General features: G+C 41.0%; 1 long non-coding RNA gene across 1 annotated transcript; it reads left to right on the forward strand.

Annotated features, from left to right (window-relative positions):
- Positions 1–381: 381 nt before the first annotated feature.
- On the forward strand, positions 382–13,952 carry LOC119885896. The gene is made up of 3 exons (XR_005441396.1): positions 382–640; positions 11,654–11,718; positions 12,752–13,952. It is a non-coding gene; the product is annotated as an uncharacterized LOC119885896 (long non-coding RNA).
- Positions 13,953–18,183: the final 4,231 nt, after the last annotated feature.

The raw sequence follows: 18,183 nt of genomic DNA on the forward strand, positions 1-18,183 counted from the left end.
TGGAACTTTAAACTTGTGGAAACAAGAGCTTATTGAGTAACTGACACTTTAATTTTAGTCTTTATGCTAAAGCTATGACTCCCTGTATTGTTGTTTGTATTGTAGTGTACTTGTATAATATTGTGTTGTTCATAATGGTTTAAAAGTAACTCGCTGGCTGTCGTCAAAGACAATGTAAACATGCTTGGTACAAAATCGGGCACGAATAAGCACATGCATGTGCAGAACGGAAATGACAGTACTCCACAGCCAGTCATAACAGACTCTACTGCAAGGGTGCATAGCTTCAGGTGGGCGTGGCTTGAGGGGGCTCAGCTTGAGGTGCTACAGGATTATTGGATGACACTGCAGCCAAAGTCCAACCACACACACACACACACGCACACACGCTCACACACACAGGCCTAAAGAAACATGATCTCACAAAAGGCTTAATTTTTAGCCAGAACACAGTGTTCTCCTGCCATCCAGTGAGAGCAGCAAGGGGAGCTGAAAAAAGCCAGGAACACTTTGTCAAGACTACTACACTACACCTCAGCACAGCAACAAGTCAACATCTTGTTTGAGTTTAGCCCTCAGCTGCTGATGGCACACTGTACAGAGATCTGCTCCTGCTGGGTTTTTACAACTTTATTGGAAGGTTAGTCACCAAACAACTGCAAGTTCATTTAGTGGAATTATTTTATGAAGAACAATATCTCCTTGGCATTTGTTTTGACTAAAATTTGAATTAAATTTATTTCCTGCAGGACAGCAGCCCATATATTGACATCTACATTTATCCATTTAGCCGACGCTTTTTATCCAAAGCGACTTACAATTGACCCTTCATTAAGCCACGCCCCAAATACACAGCTGGCCAATCACAGGGCAGTATAGGCGCTCCATTCATTCTAATGCTTTCTTCTGCTGTATTTTTCCATGATATGGTCAAACGCTGTTCCTGGGGCACTTGTAATAGCTTCAGTCGCTACCCAGAGAGGTTGACAGGAGAAGTACGGTTTATTATTTTTCCAAAACCTAAAATAAATCCAGAAAAATGTAGGCTATGGATTGTTACAAATGTAATGTTAGTCAGCTAGTGCTTCCTAACTTTCTACTGAATGTAACGTAATAAAGCCCCACTGTTCTGTTTTTTAATGATTGTAATAATGAATAGAGGCCTACCCAGCTTTACAGGACCAGTGTTGATCGTTCATATTGTTGTCTTTTGTCTCAATCGTAGGGGGATGCGGTGGTTCACTTGTACTGTGTGATTGGTAGGCTTAGCTTCTATCTTTAATTTTTTACAACCTTCAAATGTATAATGCAACTGCAAAACTGTCTGCTTCTTTCTGAGATCGCAACGGTTTTTCCAACAAATTTGACAATATTTCTCCAGGGAGTGCAGTAATAGACAGTGGCAGCGCTGACAGTTTGTCGGATTTAGCAACAGTAACTAAGGGGGGCGGGGCTTAGCGAAGGGTCAATTGCTATATATGTCAGAGGTTCTGGAGCAACTAGGGGTTAAGTGTCTTGCTCAGAGACACAATGGTGGACAGTAGGGAATTTAACCCTGGTCTCTCACACCAAAAGCATACTCTCCTCTCCAAGATGGCGCTGAGTATAGCTGCCTCGGTGTTAGGTGCGCTTTGTTTTGTTTTTGTGTGTTAATTCAGTTTTTGGCTGTGATTCCTGGAGCTCTTTCACCAGGGAGGAGCTCATGAACATCAGGGGAACAACTCCAGCGGATTTAATTCCCACTTTTCTTGCATCATCAGTGGAATTATCAGACATTTTGGTGAAGGCCTCGCTCGTTGTCGTTCGTGCTGTGAAGGAGAGGAAAAAGAGCCGGGTCGCTCGTGCGTCTTCGCCGGCGGGGACTCCGCACACCGCTACCGGCAATATTTCTCTCCAACGTGCGCTCACTGTGCAACAAACTGGACGAACTTCAGCTACTGGTGGGGAAAAACAGAAACTTATTCATCTTCTGTTCTGTGCTTCACGGAGACGTGGCTGTATGAGCTGATACCAGACTCCGCGCTGCAGCTGGCAGGCTTCCAACTCTACAGAGCGGACCACGACACAGAACTCTCCGGCAAAACAAAAGGTGGAGGTGTCTGTTTTTACATTAACAATGGCTGGTCTACCGATGTGACAGTGATTCAACAGCACTGTTCTCCTAATCTGGAATTTTTAATCATTAACTGTAAACCGTTTTACTCCCCCGTGAGTTTGCTTCATTCACTCTGGTCAGTGTTTACATCTCGCCGCACGCCAACGTGCACGACGCACAGCGCATGCTGGCCTACCGGATACTGTGTGTTGAGCAGACAAACCCGGACTCCCTTGTTATTGTTCACGGTGACTTATCAACAAAGGAAACCTCTGCCAAGAACTGCCCAAATACAGACAGTTTATAAAGAGTCCAACCAGAGAGGGGAACACTTTGGATCTCTGCTACACCACAGTTAGCAGTGCCTATCACGCCGTCACACGCGCTCCACTGGGACACTCTGATCACGTGATGGTCCATCTGATTCCTGCTTACAGGCAGAAACTAAAGCTCTGTAAACCTAGGACATCAAAGAAGTGGACTAGTGAAGCTGTTGAGGACCTCCAGGCATGTTTGGACTGCACTGACTGGGACATTTTCAAGAAGGCTACCGACAATCTGGATGAGTTTACAGGGGCTGTGACGTCCTACATCAGCTTCTGTGAGGACACATGTATACCAACACGCAGTAGGCTGAGTTATAACATTGACAACCACCTGGTTTACAGCTAAACTCAGACAGCTGAGGTTGGAAAAGGAGGAGGCATTTAGGAGTGGTGACAGGGCCGGGTGCAGGGTGTTACAGTACAGGTTTAGCCAGGAGGTGCGGGAAACAAAACGACTGTACTCAGAGAGACTTATGCTGGGTACACACTAAAAGATAATCGGGCTGATTTTGGGCCGATTTCCCCCCTTCCGACAATCCTAGCTATGTCCCAATTATCTTGATGGTTCTACAGATTATTTTATCAGATTCTCCCTTGGTGTGAGGTGTGTTAAGAGTGTCCGAACCTGCTTATTCTGAAGTCTCGCGATATTTTGCGAGATTTCCTGTGTTCACAGTCTAGAACAGTTGAAAATTCTGTTTGTGTGTGGTGTGCTGTCTTTTTGTCACATCATGGCACACCACACACTATAGGAGCAAAACGGTTAAATCTAGGATTTTTTCTCCTCATGTTTGTGGTCTATCACATTTTGAAAATCTTATAAGATGTAAAAAATCCTTGGGTGTGTACCCAGCATAAAGAACCAGTTCTCTGCAAACGACACCACTTCTGTCTGGAGGGGGTTCAGACAGAACTATAATCCTGACGTCCCACACTCCATAAACGATTCTGGCCTGGCAAATGAGCTGAACCAGTTCTACTGCCGTTTTGAGACACCATCCCCTGTGACTCCTTCGCTCAGCTTCAGCCTCAGTCCACCACTTCTACCCCCCTCCCCAGAGCTGGCCAGCTCCACCCCCTCCCCTCCTCTCTCCATCACAGAGAGGGAAGTCAACGGTCTTTTCAGGAGGCAGCAGGCCCGTCTCCCCATCCACCCTGAAGCACTGTGCTGATCAGCTGTCTCCGGTGTTCACAGACATTTTTAACACCTCATTGGAGACATGCCATGTGCCAGCCTACTTCAAAGCCTCCACTATCATCCCTGTCCCCAAGAAACCATGGACCACGGGACTAAACGACTACAGACCCGTCGCCCTGACCTCTGTGGTAATGACGTCTTTTGAACGCCTTGTGTTGTCCCACCTTAAATCCATCACAGACCCTCTCCTGGACCCCCTGCAGTTCGCCTACAGAGCCAACAGGTCTGTAGGTGATGCAGTAAACATGGCCCTTCACTTCATCCTCCAGCACCTGGACTCCCCAGGAACCTACGCCAGGATCCTGTTTGTGGATTTCAGCTCTGCTTTTAACACCATCATTCCAGCCCTGCTGCAGGACAAGCTCTCTCAGCTGAGCGTGCCTGATCTCCCAGGACCTCAAGTGGGAGCTGAACATCACCTCCCTCACCAAGAAGGCCCAGCAGAGGATGTACTTCCTGCGGCAGCTGAAGAAGTTCAGCCTGCCAAAGACAATGATGGTGCACTTCTACACCGCCATCATTGAGTCCATCCTCACCTCCTCCATCACCATCTGGTACGCTGCTGCCACTGCCAGGGACAAGGGCAGGCTGCAGCGCATCATTCGCTCTGCAGAGAAGGTGATTGGCTGCAATCTTCCATCTCTTCTGGACCTGTACTCCTCGAGGACTCTGAGGCGTGCAGGAAAGATCACAGTTGACTCCTCCCACCCCGGACACAGATTTTTGTTTTGTTTCAGACTCTCCCCTCTGGCAGGAGGCTGCGGTCCATCAGGACCAAAACCTCTCGCCACAAAAACAGTTTCTTCCCGTCTGCAACTAGCCTCATTAACAAGGCCCGGGTCCCCCACTTGACACTCCCCCCTTGCAAATGATACAAATGTCTCTGCACATGTAAATACTGTTTCATCTCGTGATGTGCACAGACCTGGCACGTCACACATATTTGTTGTTGATCTTTGTTGTTGTATATTTTTATGTTGTCAGTTTATATATTTATATGTACACAACCTTCTCTTCCTTCGCGTTACTTCTGCACGGCACAGACCCAGAATAATGCACATGTGAATATCTGCAACGCTGTTCTTCTATTCCATATTTATATATTTCTACATTTATTTGTCAACTGTATGTTTGTCTACGTGTAGTACCTTATCACCACAGCAAATTCCTCGTATGTGTAAAACACTACTTGGCAATAAAGCTCCTTCTGATTCCGATTCTTCTTATCCATTATGCTTTCACCCCTAAAATTGCAATTACATTTTTCCCCCAAATCTCTACATTTATTTATTTAGCCAAAGTGACTTACAATTGCACTACTACACCAAGACCCATGAAATAAAGACATACGTCAGGGTACAGGGTGCCCCCAGAATGAAATAAGTTAAATTTAAGACTTTTTAAGACCTTTTTAATACCACCTAGGATGAAATTTAATACTAAACTTCACTGCTGTTTAATGGAAAATCTGTATTAATTTTAAGCCCGAGAAAATTATTTTCGAAGTTACATGAATTTAATAAAACATTTTATTATATTACATTCATATTTAACACACTATAGCTTTGGGTGTGTTTGTACTTTGATAAGATAAAATGTATCAAGGACGTCACTTTGTGTTGAAAAGTGGTGGGGACATAAGGGTTCAGATTAGGGGTGTGACGATACACTTAGCTCACATGCACGATTCACAATATTGGGTTCACGAGAACAAGACAAGAAGATATTTAACACTATTTGATGAAATAATCAATGCTGAAATATATTTAAATGGGGGTCCCCTAGAAAGGTTTGAGGAAAAACTGTTTTGACCAATGCACATTTGTGTCTTATCTTTAAATGCATTGCATGTTTTGTTATTGTGCAAATAAACCTTTCTCAAAGTATTTTCATTTGTTTTTTTTAACATTTCTTGTTGCAAGCCATTTTTCAGAACATATTTAACAAATGCTTTTTAAAAAAGTGATGGCGACATGTTCCCAGTATCCACAGGGTAAATGACACCTATGAAATGAATACAATATTTGTGTACTTAGCGCCATTGCCCTCAGTCTCGTCCCCCAACTTGTTCGTATCTCTGGCTTTCTGAATTTCAGACACTTGCCCATTCTGAGTCGTTGAGCTAATGTTAGTAGCACGTCAGAGACGTTTTCTTTTCTAACAACTGACTGATTCGCGCAGAGCTGGATGCCAGAGCTCATGCACCGCAAACACTTCACAGTTCAGAGCGTAAAGCTAAACACTGACGTAAACAGTAACGTTACCTGTACTGCCGTATAACATCAGAGTCACACCAAACGGAGTCTATTATGAAGTCTCACACACACAAAGTATTAATTTATGACATTACGGCATTAATTGAATCCTACAAAAGGACAAGAAGAAATTTAAGACCTTTCTTAAATGAAATTTAAGACTTTTTAAATACTTTTAAGACCCGCGGGTACCCTGTACGTAGACAATGCAGGACAAACACAACACTGAGTATGCAGGACCCTCCCAGTGGCACTTACAACATGTTGAATTAAAGTGATACTAAGTAACTTTTGGCCACCAGGGCTATAAGCTGCCTAGACTAAAACCGGGGAAATTTTTGGTTTGGTGGTCAGTATGTCATTAAAAAATATAATGATAACGAGGGAAAATTTCGGTTTCATAATCTGTCAAACATAACTCTTCTGAAAGTCATTTTGAGGCAGAAACTAGCTTTCAGTCAATATGTAGAGGCGGCAGTCACTCTCTGGCAAGGGGAATACTGCATTTCATGTGTTGTTTTGGCCATTTAAAAGGTATTTTAACAGGTAAAAAGGACTGGATTGGTTGGTACACAGCAAGTTAAATAATGTAGAGTCATAAGGATAATGGATCTAAATATCACTCAGCAGTAAGTCATGTTAATTATAAGCTATATTCCATTTTCTAAATGTGAACAAGGAAATTAGACATAGGCCTACAAAACACATATTCCATCGGCAAAAACAGGCTTCTGTTATTGCCTATAATCACGTAAAGGTCAGACATGGTTGCGCTATAAAATGCAAACACTTGTTTGGCCACAATTGTGATTATTCTAAAAGAACCGTTAAAGTTTCACTAAGACATATCTTTGTGACATAAAGTGATGTTTATATGTTATGTCTGTTTGATCCATATAAAAGTAGCTGTAAAGAAACTGGGCGATAACGTTACATGCTACGCGTGCTCCTGCGGACGACAATCAGTTCCTAGCCATGTAAAATCTGATTTCAGGTCTGTTAACACCTTACACCACAGTCTATGATTAACACCCGGTTAAAACGGGGACATTTCCGGGGACAGCTCCAGAGAGGGACAGGCCACCAAAACCGGGGACTGTCCCTTGAAAAGGGGGACATCTGGTCACCCTAGAATAGCCCGACATTATAAAATTACTGTATGTACAATCAGGATGACAAAATTATAAATAGATTGTAAACATAGATGAAGAATGGACATGACTTCCTTTCCACCACTCTGTAATGTCAGTTAGACAGCAATATCTGGTGTTAGCTAACATTAGCCACCAAAAACAACTGGCCATATACCAGACCAAGTAAGGCTGTAGCAACAAAACTCCTGAGTTTATTGCTTATGAATTTAAATTTAAATTTATAAAAGGAACTTTGGTCTTATTTGGGTTAGCTAATCCCTGGTCCTTTCATAAGGTATACAGCTTTGTTTTAAAGTGCCTTCATAACATGTCTAACAGCTATCATAAATGTTAGCTAACTTGGCTAGCTAGCATCCCCTTACACAGAGTGGAAAAGCACTTTGGGTTCTCCCAGATATAGAATGCTCTAACAGGAAAGACACTATAAACTGCGTGTGGTAGATAATTATGTTAACTAGTTGAAAAAAGGGAAATAATGCATTTTTAACACTTCCAGACATTCTCCAGTCTTTAGCACACCACAGTAGCTTGGCAGCACATTTTATAGGTGCACGGCCCACAGCTGTCAGTCAACTGATATCGTGCGTAATGCCCACTCAGAAGCTTTAGGCTTAGACACTGTTTCCATACATGTGTCCAAAACGGTAATCTTATGTTGAAAAATGTATATTTCCTCACACAAAAAATGAAGTGGATTCAGGTCATTTTTAACTCAAGGAAGACCAAGCATCAAGATGGTTTTCATTTTAGATCACCACCTCTCTACAAGTCAGTGTTCTTAACCCCTTGACACCAATTGTATATTCAATACGTACCTAGGAACCTTTTGCAAGCCCCTGGTTTATCGAATCATACCTGAATTTATATCTTTTTTATGTTGTATAGACAAATGAACAATTTCCACTTAATTTAACATCAGCTTGGAAGCAACTGAAAACACAAATAATTTTTTAAGGGGTCAAGGGGTTACCTGCAAATGAGCAGGAAAAACTAGATTTAGCATTTTTTAAAGCCTCCAAAATGCATTGGCCTCTTTTACTGTCAGTATGACTAATCGTGTTTGGATTGCACGCAGTGGTGAATATGTGTATTTGCTCACTCAGACAATGTGGCTTTACACAGGTTGTAAATAGAAACAAACAATTTGTACAGTAAATTTAGCTCCATCAACTGACCTAGTTGTTTGTGCAACCTTGCTCCCTGATTCCTGAACCATGTGATGGGCCCATAACAGCTCACTTCAGAGAGAGCTCCACTTTCAGTCAAGAGCAAGTTTTATTGCAACATGCACTGAGGAGGGAGTGATGATGGGATGGGAAGTATTTTTACCACTGTCCCTAAGCAGCATAAAGGCCGAGCGTTTCATCAGCCATTATCATGCAAGCCAGGAATGCTTGGCTGCTGTTTCTTCAGCAGGCCTCTGAGGAGCCATGCAGAGCTTGGCACAGGCGGAGGCTGACAGCTCAACCTCCTCTGCACTGTCTCAGCAGAAGAAACTTGCACTTAGCCATTGTGTCTCGCTACCAAGACGTGTAGAAACTGGTTAATCTCCTGTTATCCTTACAGATTTTTCAGAGCCAGCTTTCAAGGTATTCAATTATTTGACACCTCCAGCCTGACAGATTTAGGTCCTTTGGAAACTTTGGCTTCTTCACTACAATTGAAGTACCTTTAATCTAGCACCCATGAGTTGGAGCAATAGGATATTTGAGGGGTTTAAGAGGAATTTATTTTGCTGGTATCTGGAGATTACTTACCTATCTCTGTTCATGGATAGACTTTTGGCATTGGATGTGAATGCCATCATCTTTCTCCAGCTCTCCATTGACTCATGGTCAATGACCTCTGAACCTTTCCAGGTCAGTTCTGTGAGCAGTTTTGGCCTGGTGTTTCCCTGTGTTCATTCTCTTGTCCAGAGCTTGTCATTTCATCAATGTTACCCCCACCTGTCACATATGATGTCATGATGACGCCAAACACCACTTGAAGACTCTTGCTGGATGTTCTGCCATCCCAACCACATGAAAGAGTCCAACTGGGATGCTTCTGGTGGTCCCTATCACAGTTTTTCTATCCTCCACCACACTGATAATGTGTGCTGCTCTGTTTAGGAGGGCCCTTACCGCTGACCTTTAATGTTGTAAGTGGTTGTTTGAGTTTAATGTGTGAATTGAAATGTTGATGGTACGATAGTTACGTATTGTGACTCCAGATTATATGAGTACAGGCGCAGCCCTCTAAGGCCATCGCTATTGGGTTTACCCCTACGCGCGCTTGTGCGGTACTGATAAATTTTGTCTGTGCCCACCCACAGCGTGGGCCTCTCATACGTCTGCACCTTGTATACACAACGGTGAGATCTAATATGCTGGAAGAGAGATGCCTCAGATTTAGCCATAGAGGAAAAGGTCTGAAGAGTATAAACAGGGAAGAAAATAATACGACCAGGCAAGGGTCCAGGCGTTTCAATGCTGGAGAAAACTCCAGGAGTTGAAATTAGGTGGGGCAGAGATTCTGAGGGGAGGGGTGTATTTGTTTGGAAGTTGAGTTGAAATATCAACAGTCCTTCTGCAGAATCACTTACTCTCTCTATTAATGGGTATGCTCCCATCAGGAAGCAATGTAATTGTGCTTATTTAGAAGACTTGTTTTAGTACTGAAGCACAAAATACACACAGGATGGTGAGTTTCCACTTATCTTTCAGTTGTGAGCCATGTGTGGTTTTTGTACTTTTTATGTTTCTGTGTTACCAAATTACTGTTAAATATGTTCATCCCTATGCTATGCCTTATTTAATGCCTGCCTGCTCGCTTACTGACAGTATCTTAAAGATGTTCCTCCAATATATTTTTCATCAGATTCAAGGACTAATGGTTTTCCTTGGCTTAGTCCTCTAGCAATAACTAAATTGTCTCTGGCACGTCACCCCCCAAAAATCAGCCAATGCAAGATGTTCTTAATACAGGGTGTCCGTGGGGTCTTAAAAAGACTTAAAAGGTAAATCAATTTTGCGAAAATTAAGGCCATTAAAAAGTATTAAAAAGTCTTAATCGCCATTTAACAAGGTATTAAATGTTGAAGATATTTTTTTCAATGTGAAAATCCTGTTTGTCCAAAACTTTGTTTGCTAAAAGTGTAGGTGAACGCATTTATTTATAATGCATAGCCAAAAATACTAGGCAGGCAGAGAGCGACCGATTCGTTTCTGTAACGTTAGGCACAGGGATCTACCGAGCGCCTATTTCACTCTTAAACGCTCCAAAAAATAGATCCATGCGAACCGGAAAATGATTTACGAATACAACCGACCATAAACTCCAAAACATAGTCGGAGTGGTGATCAGTAGTAACGGGATTAACCCGGTTGGCCGGTCGCTCTGTGGCCACCTGAACAGCCCTGTTCCTCAAAAACAAGAGCAAGATGCGCCGCCAGCAGCTGAATCGGTAAGACAGAAGACAACAGGGAAAATTCAAGGAGCTTGTGGGTTTGGCTAATGTTAGTCGGCTATTTAGCTGAAGCTCTGCTTTTTATTGAAACAAATTCAACTTCTCATAAAGCCGATGCTCTCGTCAGTGTCACTTTTTGTGAACAAATCAATCACAGCCTGGATGGAGCCGGATTTAAAAAAAAGAGTTTCATGTGCTGCAACAAACTTTATAAATGTTGAACTCAGTGTTCTGCATAAAGATTATTGACGAGTTAGTAGCCTGCCTAAAATCAAGGTTGGAGACTATCATGTAGCCTAGAGCATTTTTCTTGCACAAAGTTAATGAATAAAAAACAACCCCAAACTGAAGCAGCTGTAATTTGAATTAATATTACACTAGTGGTAAGTTATATACTATTATATGAAATTATATTGAACATAATGACTATATTAATATCAAACTTACAGTTTACTATTAAGTTAACAATGTACTTTTAACTTAATGTTAAAATATTATACTAATCCAGTCATTTAGACTAGTTCCTCCTCCAGGTTGTATCTGTGCTACACCGCCTACACTACTTACGTTATTCATCACTCAGTTTATTCTCTTCATCTTTCTTCCCTCCTGCCCTATTTGAATTTTGTTGTATTGATCAATTGGTCGATGAAAGTTATCACACATCATTGCAAGCTCACATTCTCTAGTTTAAACCAACTAAAAACACAAAATTACACTGTGTTTCACATGATTTGCTGTAATACTGCGTACATACACGTCATAGTTTATGTAAGTTTATGTTGCTTTTGGCAGGAAATCTGACCAGTCCTTCACATAGAAAACAATAGGCCTAAACAGGCTGTTACAGGCAACTGAGAAAGTTGGTGAATGCCTCAATTTTTTGATGGCGTTACAACCTGATGACATATAGGCTATAAATATGTTATAAATATATTTACATTTCTTTTAAAAACTCAAAAATATCCCTTTTAAAAGGTGTCTGGCTGATTTAATTGGTTACAGCTCAAAGTGGCGCGGCAGTCTTGAAATATGTTGAAAAAGCCTTGAAAAGGTCTTAAAAAGTTATTGAATTTTACTTCAGGATTCCTGTATATACCCTGCTAATATATTCTGCACTCTAAAATAAGTATTGCTGCTCCAGAGACTGGTTAACCTTGTTTCTCTGACTCTTAAGGTCTCACGAAAGACTGCCTAACTCCAGATTATGTAACCTCTGCTTTTCACCAAGTAGGTATGCAGGTAAGATCTTCTCTTGATAATCAACAGCTGAATATAGCATGTGCATAACCAATTTCTCTAGCCTTAACCACCTGCATGGTGTGACAGAGGGGATTTATAGTGTGGAAGAGACTAAATGTACCAAACAGCTGGGAAGGCTTTTCACTGTGACACAGTGGAAGTGCTGGGAAGGGAAACACCTGCTCTTTAATGGATATGATACTTTGGATCAGTAATGTTAAATCCAGGCAGCCAAAAAGGTTGCTGACACACAAGTCCGATGTGACTGAACGTGTCACCCTCAGTAATAGGTTTAGTCTACATGTGGAAATGAATAAGTCTATTTTGCATTTTTATTTATGTTCATTTATTAAAACATAAGATTTAAAGGGATCATATGTAAGTTTTTCAATTAAATTAACCATCAGACCAAACAGGTTCAGATGATGTCGAGCAAGAACATAGTGAGCATTACTAAAGCTGGACTAACACAGAGAAAGTCACATTAGCTCGCCGGCTTATGTCAAGCGGTTGCTAATCTAGTGCAAAGTTGTATCACTTTCTACATTACAAAAAAGCAAATGTGAGCGATTTGTTTACTAACATTAGCCTATAGTGATGCAGCCAGGAGCAGCCAGCTAATGCTACAGTAGCTCGGACTTATTCTGACAGTACAATACATTTTGACCAAACAGGGTTTAAACAGGGGTGCATTTCTACATAATAATATTATATTATAACAGCTGCAATGACTTGTCCTATGTATGCAGGTTACATGTTACCATTGTTTCAGCAGCAGTACATATTTCAACATGTAGGACCTGCTTCACATCATTGAAATGCCATTGAAACAATGATTATATTTATCCTTTCAAAAAAGCAGAGGCTGAGATGTAGTGAATTCTAGCCTCTAGGATGGTTCAAGCATAAATCCCAACTTTCCCAAAATGCAACTCGATAGCATATTTTATCCCTGCCTGATAAAGAACCATGTTTTTTGGACTTTACATCCCTAGTTTGTAACACAGGCTTTTTGTTACACATTTGTTTCCAGTAGTCTCCAAGTCCAAACTGAGACCCCCCCCCCACAATCCTGCCTCCATTCCCCTTGGCTCTCCAACTGGATGGGATTACGTAAGTTGTTGGTCTGAACCCTTGGCAGCGTCCTGGGATTTTTATTAACTGTGCTGTATATTATTTTTATACCCTCTAGTGCAGCACTAGTGATTGCCAGCCCTGTCATCCCAACACCCTCTGCCAAGGTGAACATGGCAGAAGGTCACAGGATGCCAACACATAAACACTTGGAACACATTCATACACATAGTACAAAATAATGCAGTCTTTCACTCATACATGTAAACTCACTATAGTAGGTGTTCCCATCATCACTGATTTTCACATTTTAGCTCTGTGAGAGTTGTTCAGATGCTGCAATTAGCATAACATTGAAGATGATAAGAAGAAATTGCTATTTGACAGAAGTTCCTCTTTGGCAGATTCCGAATGACAAAATTTGTATTGTCAATTGTCTCAAAACAACATATCCAGTTGCAGGAAAAAAGTTTTAAAAAAGATTTACGCAGAATTGCTCAGAAAATGTGATCTGAGCTTCATCTAGGTCACAACAATAGGCAAACACAGTCTGCTTATATCTTTTCATGTTTTTATTGAACACACTGTGTAAACATTCACAGTGCAGGGTGCAAAAAGTATGTGAACTCTTGGATTTAATAACTGGTTGACCCTCCTTTGGCAGCAATAACTTAAACAAAATGTTTCCTGTAGCTAGAGATCAGACCTGAACAACGGTCAGGAGGAATTGCGGACCATTCCTCTATACAAGTCTGTTTCAGTTCAGCAATATTCTTGGGATGTCTGGTGTGAATCGCTCTCTTGAGGTTATGCCACAGCTTCACAATCGGGTTGAGGTCAGGACTTTGACTGGGCCACTCCAGAAGGTGTATTTTCTTCTGCTGAAGCCGTTCTGTGCTTTGGGTCATTGTCCTGTTGCATCACCTATCTTCTATTGAGCTTCAATTGGCAGACAGATGCACAATTTCTTTATAAACTTTGGAATTCATTCTTCCGTCGACAATATCAACTCTTCCAGGCCCTGAGGCAGTGAAGCTGCCCCAAACCATTACTCCCCCTCCACCATACTTTGCAGTTGGGATGAGGTTTTGATATTGGTGTGCTGCCTGTTTTCCTAGGCACATAGGGTTGTGTTTCCTTCCAAACAACTCAAATGTGGATTATTTGTCCACAGAATATTTTTCCAGTAGTGCTTTGGAACATCCAGGTGCTCTTTTGCAAACTTCAGTGTAGCAGTGTTTTTTTGGACAGCAGTGGTTTTGTCAGTGGTGTCCTCCAAAATGTCTAGGATTCATCCTAACCTCATTGAGAATTCTGCACTGTGTTTGTGCTGTTATCTTTGCAGGACAGCCACTCCTAGGGAGGGTAGCAACAGTGCTGAACTTTCCATCTCTAGACAATTTGTTTTATTGTATACTGATGAACATCAAGGCTTTTAGAGATACTTTTGAAACCCTTTCCAGCTTAATGCAAGTCTACAAATCTTAGTTTTTCTGAAAGCTCTTTTGTTCAAGGCATGGTTCACAATGCTTCATGAGAATAGCAAAATTAAAATTGGTGTGTTTTTATAGGGCAGGGAAGCTGTAACCTACACCTCCAATCTCGTCTCATTGATTGGACTCAAGGTTGGCTGACTCCTGAGTCCAATTAGGTTTTGGAGAAGTCATTAGCCTAGGGGTTCACATACTTTTTCTACCCTGCACTGTGAATGTTTACAAGCTGTGTTCAATAAAAGCATGAATACTGCAGCTGTATGTGACTTAGATGAAGATCAGATTTATGCAGAAATCCAGGTAATTCCAAAGGATTCACATACTTTTTTCCTGCTACTGTATGTCCGTTGGAAAAGGCAAGTACCAGTTCTGCAGCAGATGTACCAGCCCTTAAGTACCTTAAGTAAGTCACATGACCTAAGTCGCATGATGTTTAACACATGATTAACGTGAAACAGTCATAGTTTAGTTAGGTTTAGGCAACAAAACTACTTGGTTAGATTTAGGAAAAGATCACGGTTTGGGTTAAAATAAGTAGAGCCCGACCGATATGGGTTTTTGGGGGCCGATGCCGATATTAAACTGAAAAAGAGCAGATATGAGCCTATATTTTTATTTTGAAAATTATTAGGATAGTAGATCCCTTTCCTGTATAACCTACACTTAGAACAGGCCGATATTTAAAGCTGTTTTGTATGTGGGCTATAATACCTTTTCCTAAATGGATTATGTCAATAAAATTGATTACAGTCTCAACAACTTAACATGTAAATAATTGCAGATCAATAAATATTTGATGCTAGAAGGTGTAACTTTTTCAGCCATCTGTAAACAGAGAGTGTGAGAGAGAATAAGCATGTGTATTTTACCTTACACATAACCTGCCATAATAACTACTTTCAATGTAGCATATTCATCTAATTTATGTCTTTACCAGCACTCTTAAATTTTATCCAAAGCTACAAGAAACTATTTCCCAACCACCATCAGTCTCTGATACAGTGACCTGCTGTTGAATGCATCTAATACTACATGACTGTCTACAACAAGTACTTGCAACTATAACTTATGTTTCATATTTGAAAGAGGAGCTAAAGAACTTTTTCTAGCAGGAAGCCGTGTTAGATGCATGTTCAGCTCATGTTTATTTACAGTCCGCTCTGGTTTAATCATTTCTGACACACCGACTAACTACAAACAAATGGCTTGAAGATATATTTGAGAATATGTTAAACTCTATAGTTTAACTGCTCATTACGACGTTAGCGCTCCTCCACTGATAAACACGGCATTAGCTTTGTGGCTAATTTAGCAACGGGCAGCGTTAGCTGCTGGAAACGATGTTGGAAAACACTTATAAGTGATGAAATAGAGAGAAATGATAGGACTGTTCACAAAATTGTTTCAGAAATACAATCATGTCTGCCAGCAGTATGGCCTCCATCACTCAACTACTGTAACATTAAACATACTGCTGTGATCCGGGAGGAAGCCGGGAGAAGGAAGTGAAAAACGGGAGGGTTAGCAAGTCATGAATGTTTTAAACAGAATTGATGGGGGTTCTTTTTATTATAATTTAAGTCTTGTAATTAACATGAGAAATGACCAACTCACCAGTAACACAGCCTCTCTCTATGCTGTTTCTATGCTGCTCCGATAGACTCCGGTCAACTGATTGCTTTCTTTTGTGGTTTTTGTGGTGAGGCAGTGTCGTTAACAAGCTAGCCAGCTAGCTGGCAGTATCAAAGTAAACAAGGGTCCTAGAAATGTAGTCCCAATCCTAGGATTGCAGCCCTGAAACTGCAGCCTCCGGTACTGCAGCTACATACTACTCGTTATAAACGCAGAAGCCAACAACCAATACGACAATTTTTCGGGTGAGGACATGCTGGTATGTTTGTTGACTTAAGATTTTCTTTTAAAGCTGTAGCTAGTTAATTACAAGACTGTGTGTGTGTGTGTGTGTGTGTGTGTGTGTGAGTGTTTGTTGGTTGGGGGGCAGGTGTTTCAGTTTATTCCAGGAAAGCTAATGGAGAGGCTGGTGTGCACAGTGTGTATTTATAGCCAGTGACTCTCCAGCAGTATGGAGCCTGAGTTTGGTGTGGAAATACACTCAGACACCTGGATACCCAACAGTGACCCCACTGGAGAGCTCTAAGCCAATCAGGACAGACACACACACACACACACACACACACACACTATAAAATATAATTTACATGATGGATATATGGAGCTTCTGGCTGCGCTGCAGAGTACACAGCATCCTCCTCACTGTCAACATGCAGTATACACAGCAAACACATTTAAATATATGTACTCATAACTATAACATAATGCGGGGAAAACACAAATAGATTACTATTTCTAAAAGCAAGAATTAACTTTCTATATTATACATCTGTTTTCGCGGGCCAAAAATTCTCCATGACAAGTAAATGACCTATATGTGAAAAACTGGACTGCCTCTTTAAAGGTGGCTCATCTGACGATATCTGTAAGAGCTGCTTTACTCATTTACAATATTATGCCATCCAGAATTATTGCTAAAATACAAAGGTCAGTCAGTTCAGGTCAGTCAGACCTTTCCTCTTAACACCATCATCATGACAAAATTTCCACGTGCACAGAAAATCTAATAGGCACATTACTGTGAGATTACTGAGCATATTTCGACCCTCAAAGGATTAAATCTTCTTTTTATTTTGTTATTATTTAAGACAAAAGGACTTCAGGATAAACTAAACCTTAAGCATGTTAAAATCATCAATGTGATGTTCATAACCTTAGCCCTTTAAGGCTGTCACAAGTAAGCTTCCTTTATGGTTTCAATAGGCCAACAAGGGAAATCTGATTTATGGTAGAGTGCCGCCCCCTTGCGTATGAAAAAGGGAAAGACAGTAGAATGATGAAATACAGTAACTTCTATCCTTGAACACACAACCACACAATCCAAAACAGCTATCCAACCACAGTGTCTTCAGAGCTGGTCTGATAGTCAGGTTACTGTACGCTGGGTGGATCATTACTATGAATGATAACAACAGCACCAACCGGTTAAACTAAGATATATACACACACACACACACACACACACACACACGCACACACACACACACGTGACACAAGCACTGAGGAAACAGCAGCTAAAGTAGCTCTGCAGAAGGGTAGAAGGAAGGGAACTTTCACGTCTTGGCTATTTATGTTAATGATTAGATGGTGTTTTATACTCACAATTTAGTGCAGATTAGGACCAAAGCTGATTGTTCAGAGGTAAGATTCTTTAGATTGCTAAGTACTCATTGCAGATTTGTTGCTGACATAGATCATACACATTTTGACCAATGAATATTCATGATTTTTCCATGACTTTCAACCAAATTTTCATTATCAAACATTCTGTGATGTCTCTGTGCAGTGTATACATGTAAAAGTGAGGATACGATGTGGCATTAAGAATTCGAAGCACACAGTATACCCTGAATAACATGAATGAATGACAGAGACAATATACTTTGATTAAAAGAGTAAATATTATATAAATGTACTTTGGTTGATAGGTATACCATACATATCAGTAGGACCTTTAGTAGGCAGCAGCGTCTAGCTCGTGCACACACTGCTTTCCATTTTGTAGTGCAAATTTTTCCTAAACATTGACAGTTGGCCACTAACTCATTGAATGTAAACCAACATAAACAAGTTAAATTTTCAACACGTTTATTAGTGTAGATAAATAAACAACAACAACAACATTTGCATAACAAGTACTTTCTTTTTGTGTGACTGTCCAACTCACTCACACATTCTCACATGTGCACACACACAGCTAGTGTGAGAAAATAGCTGGTGGGAACCTGACAAGGTTGCAATCAAATAAATAAGTGGCTTCCTCTTG

Source organism: Micropterus salmoides, unplaced genomic scaffold (genome assembly GCF_014851395.1).
Source record: "Micropterus salmoides isolate LMB-PRFRI ecotype aquatic unplaced genomic scaffold, ASM1485139v1 Ms_hic_scaffold_4, whole genome shotgun sequence".
Taxonomy (NCBI): Eukaryota; Metazoa; Chordata; class Actinopteri; order Centrarchiformes; family Centrarchidae; genus Micropterus; species Micropterus salmoides.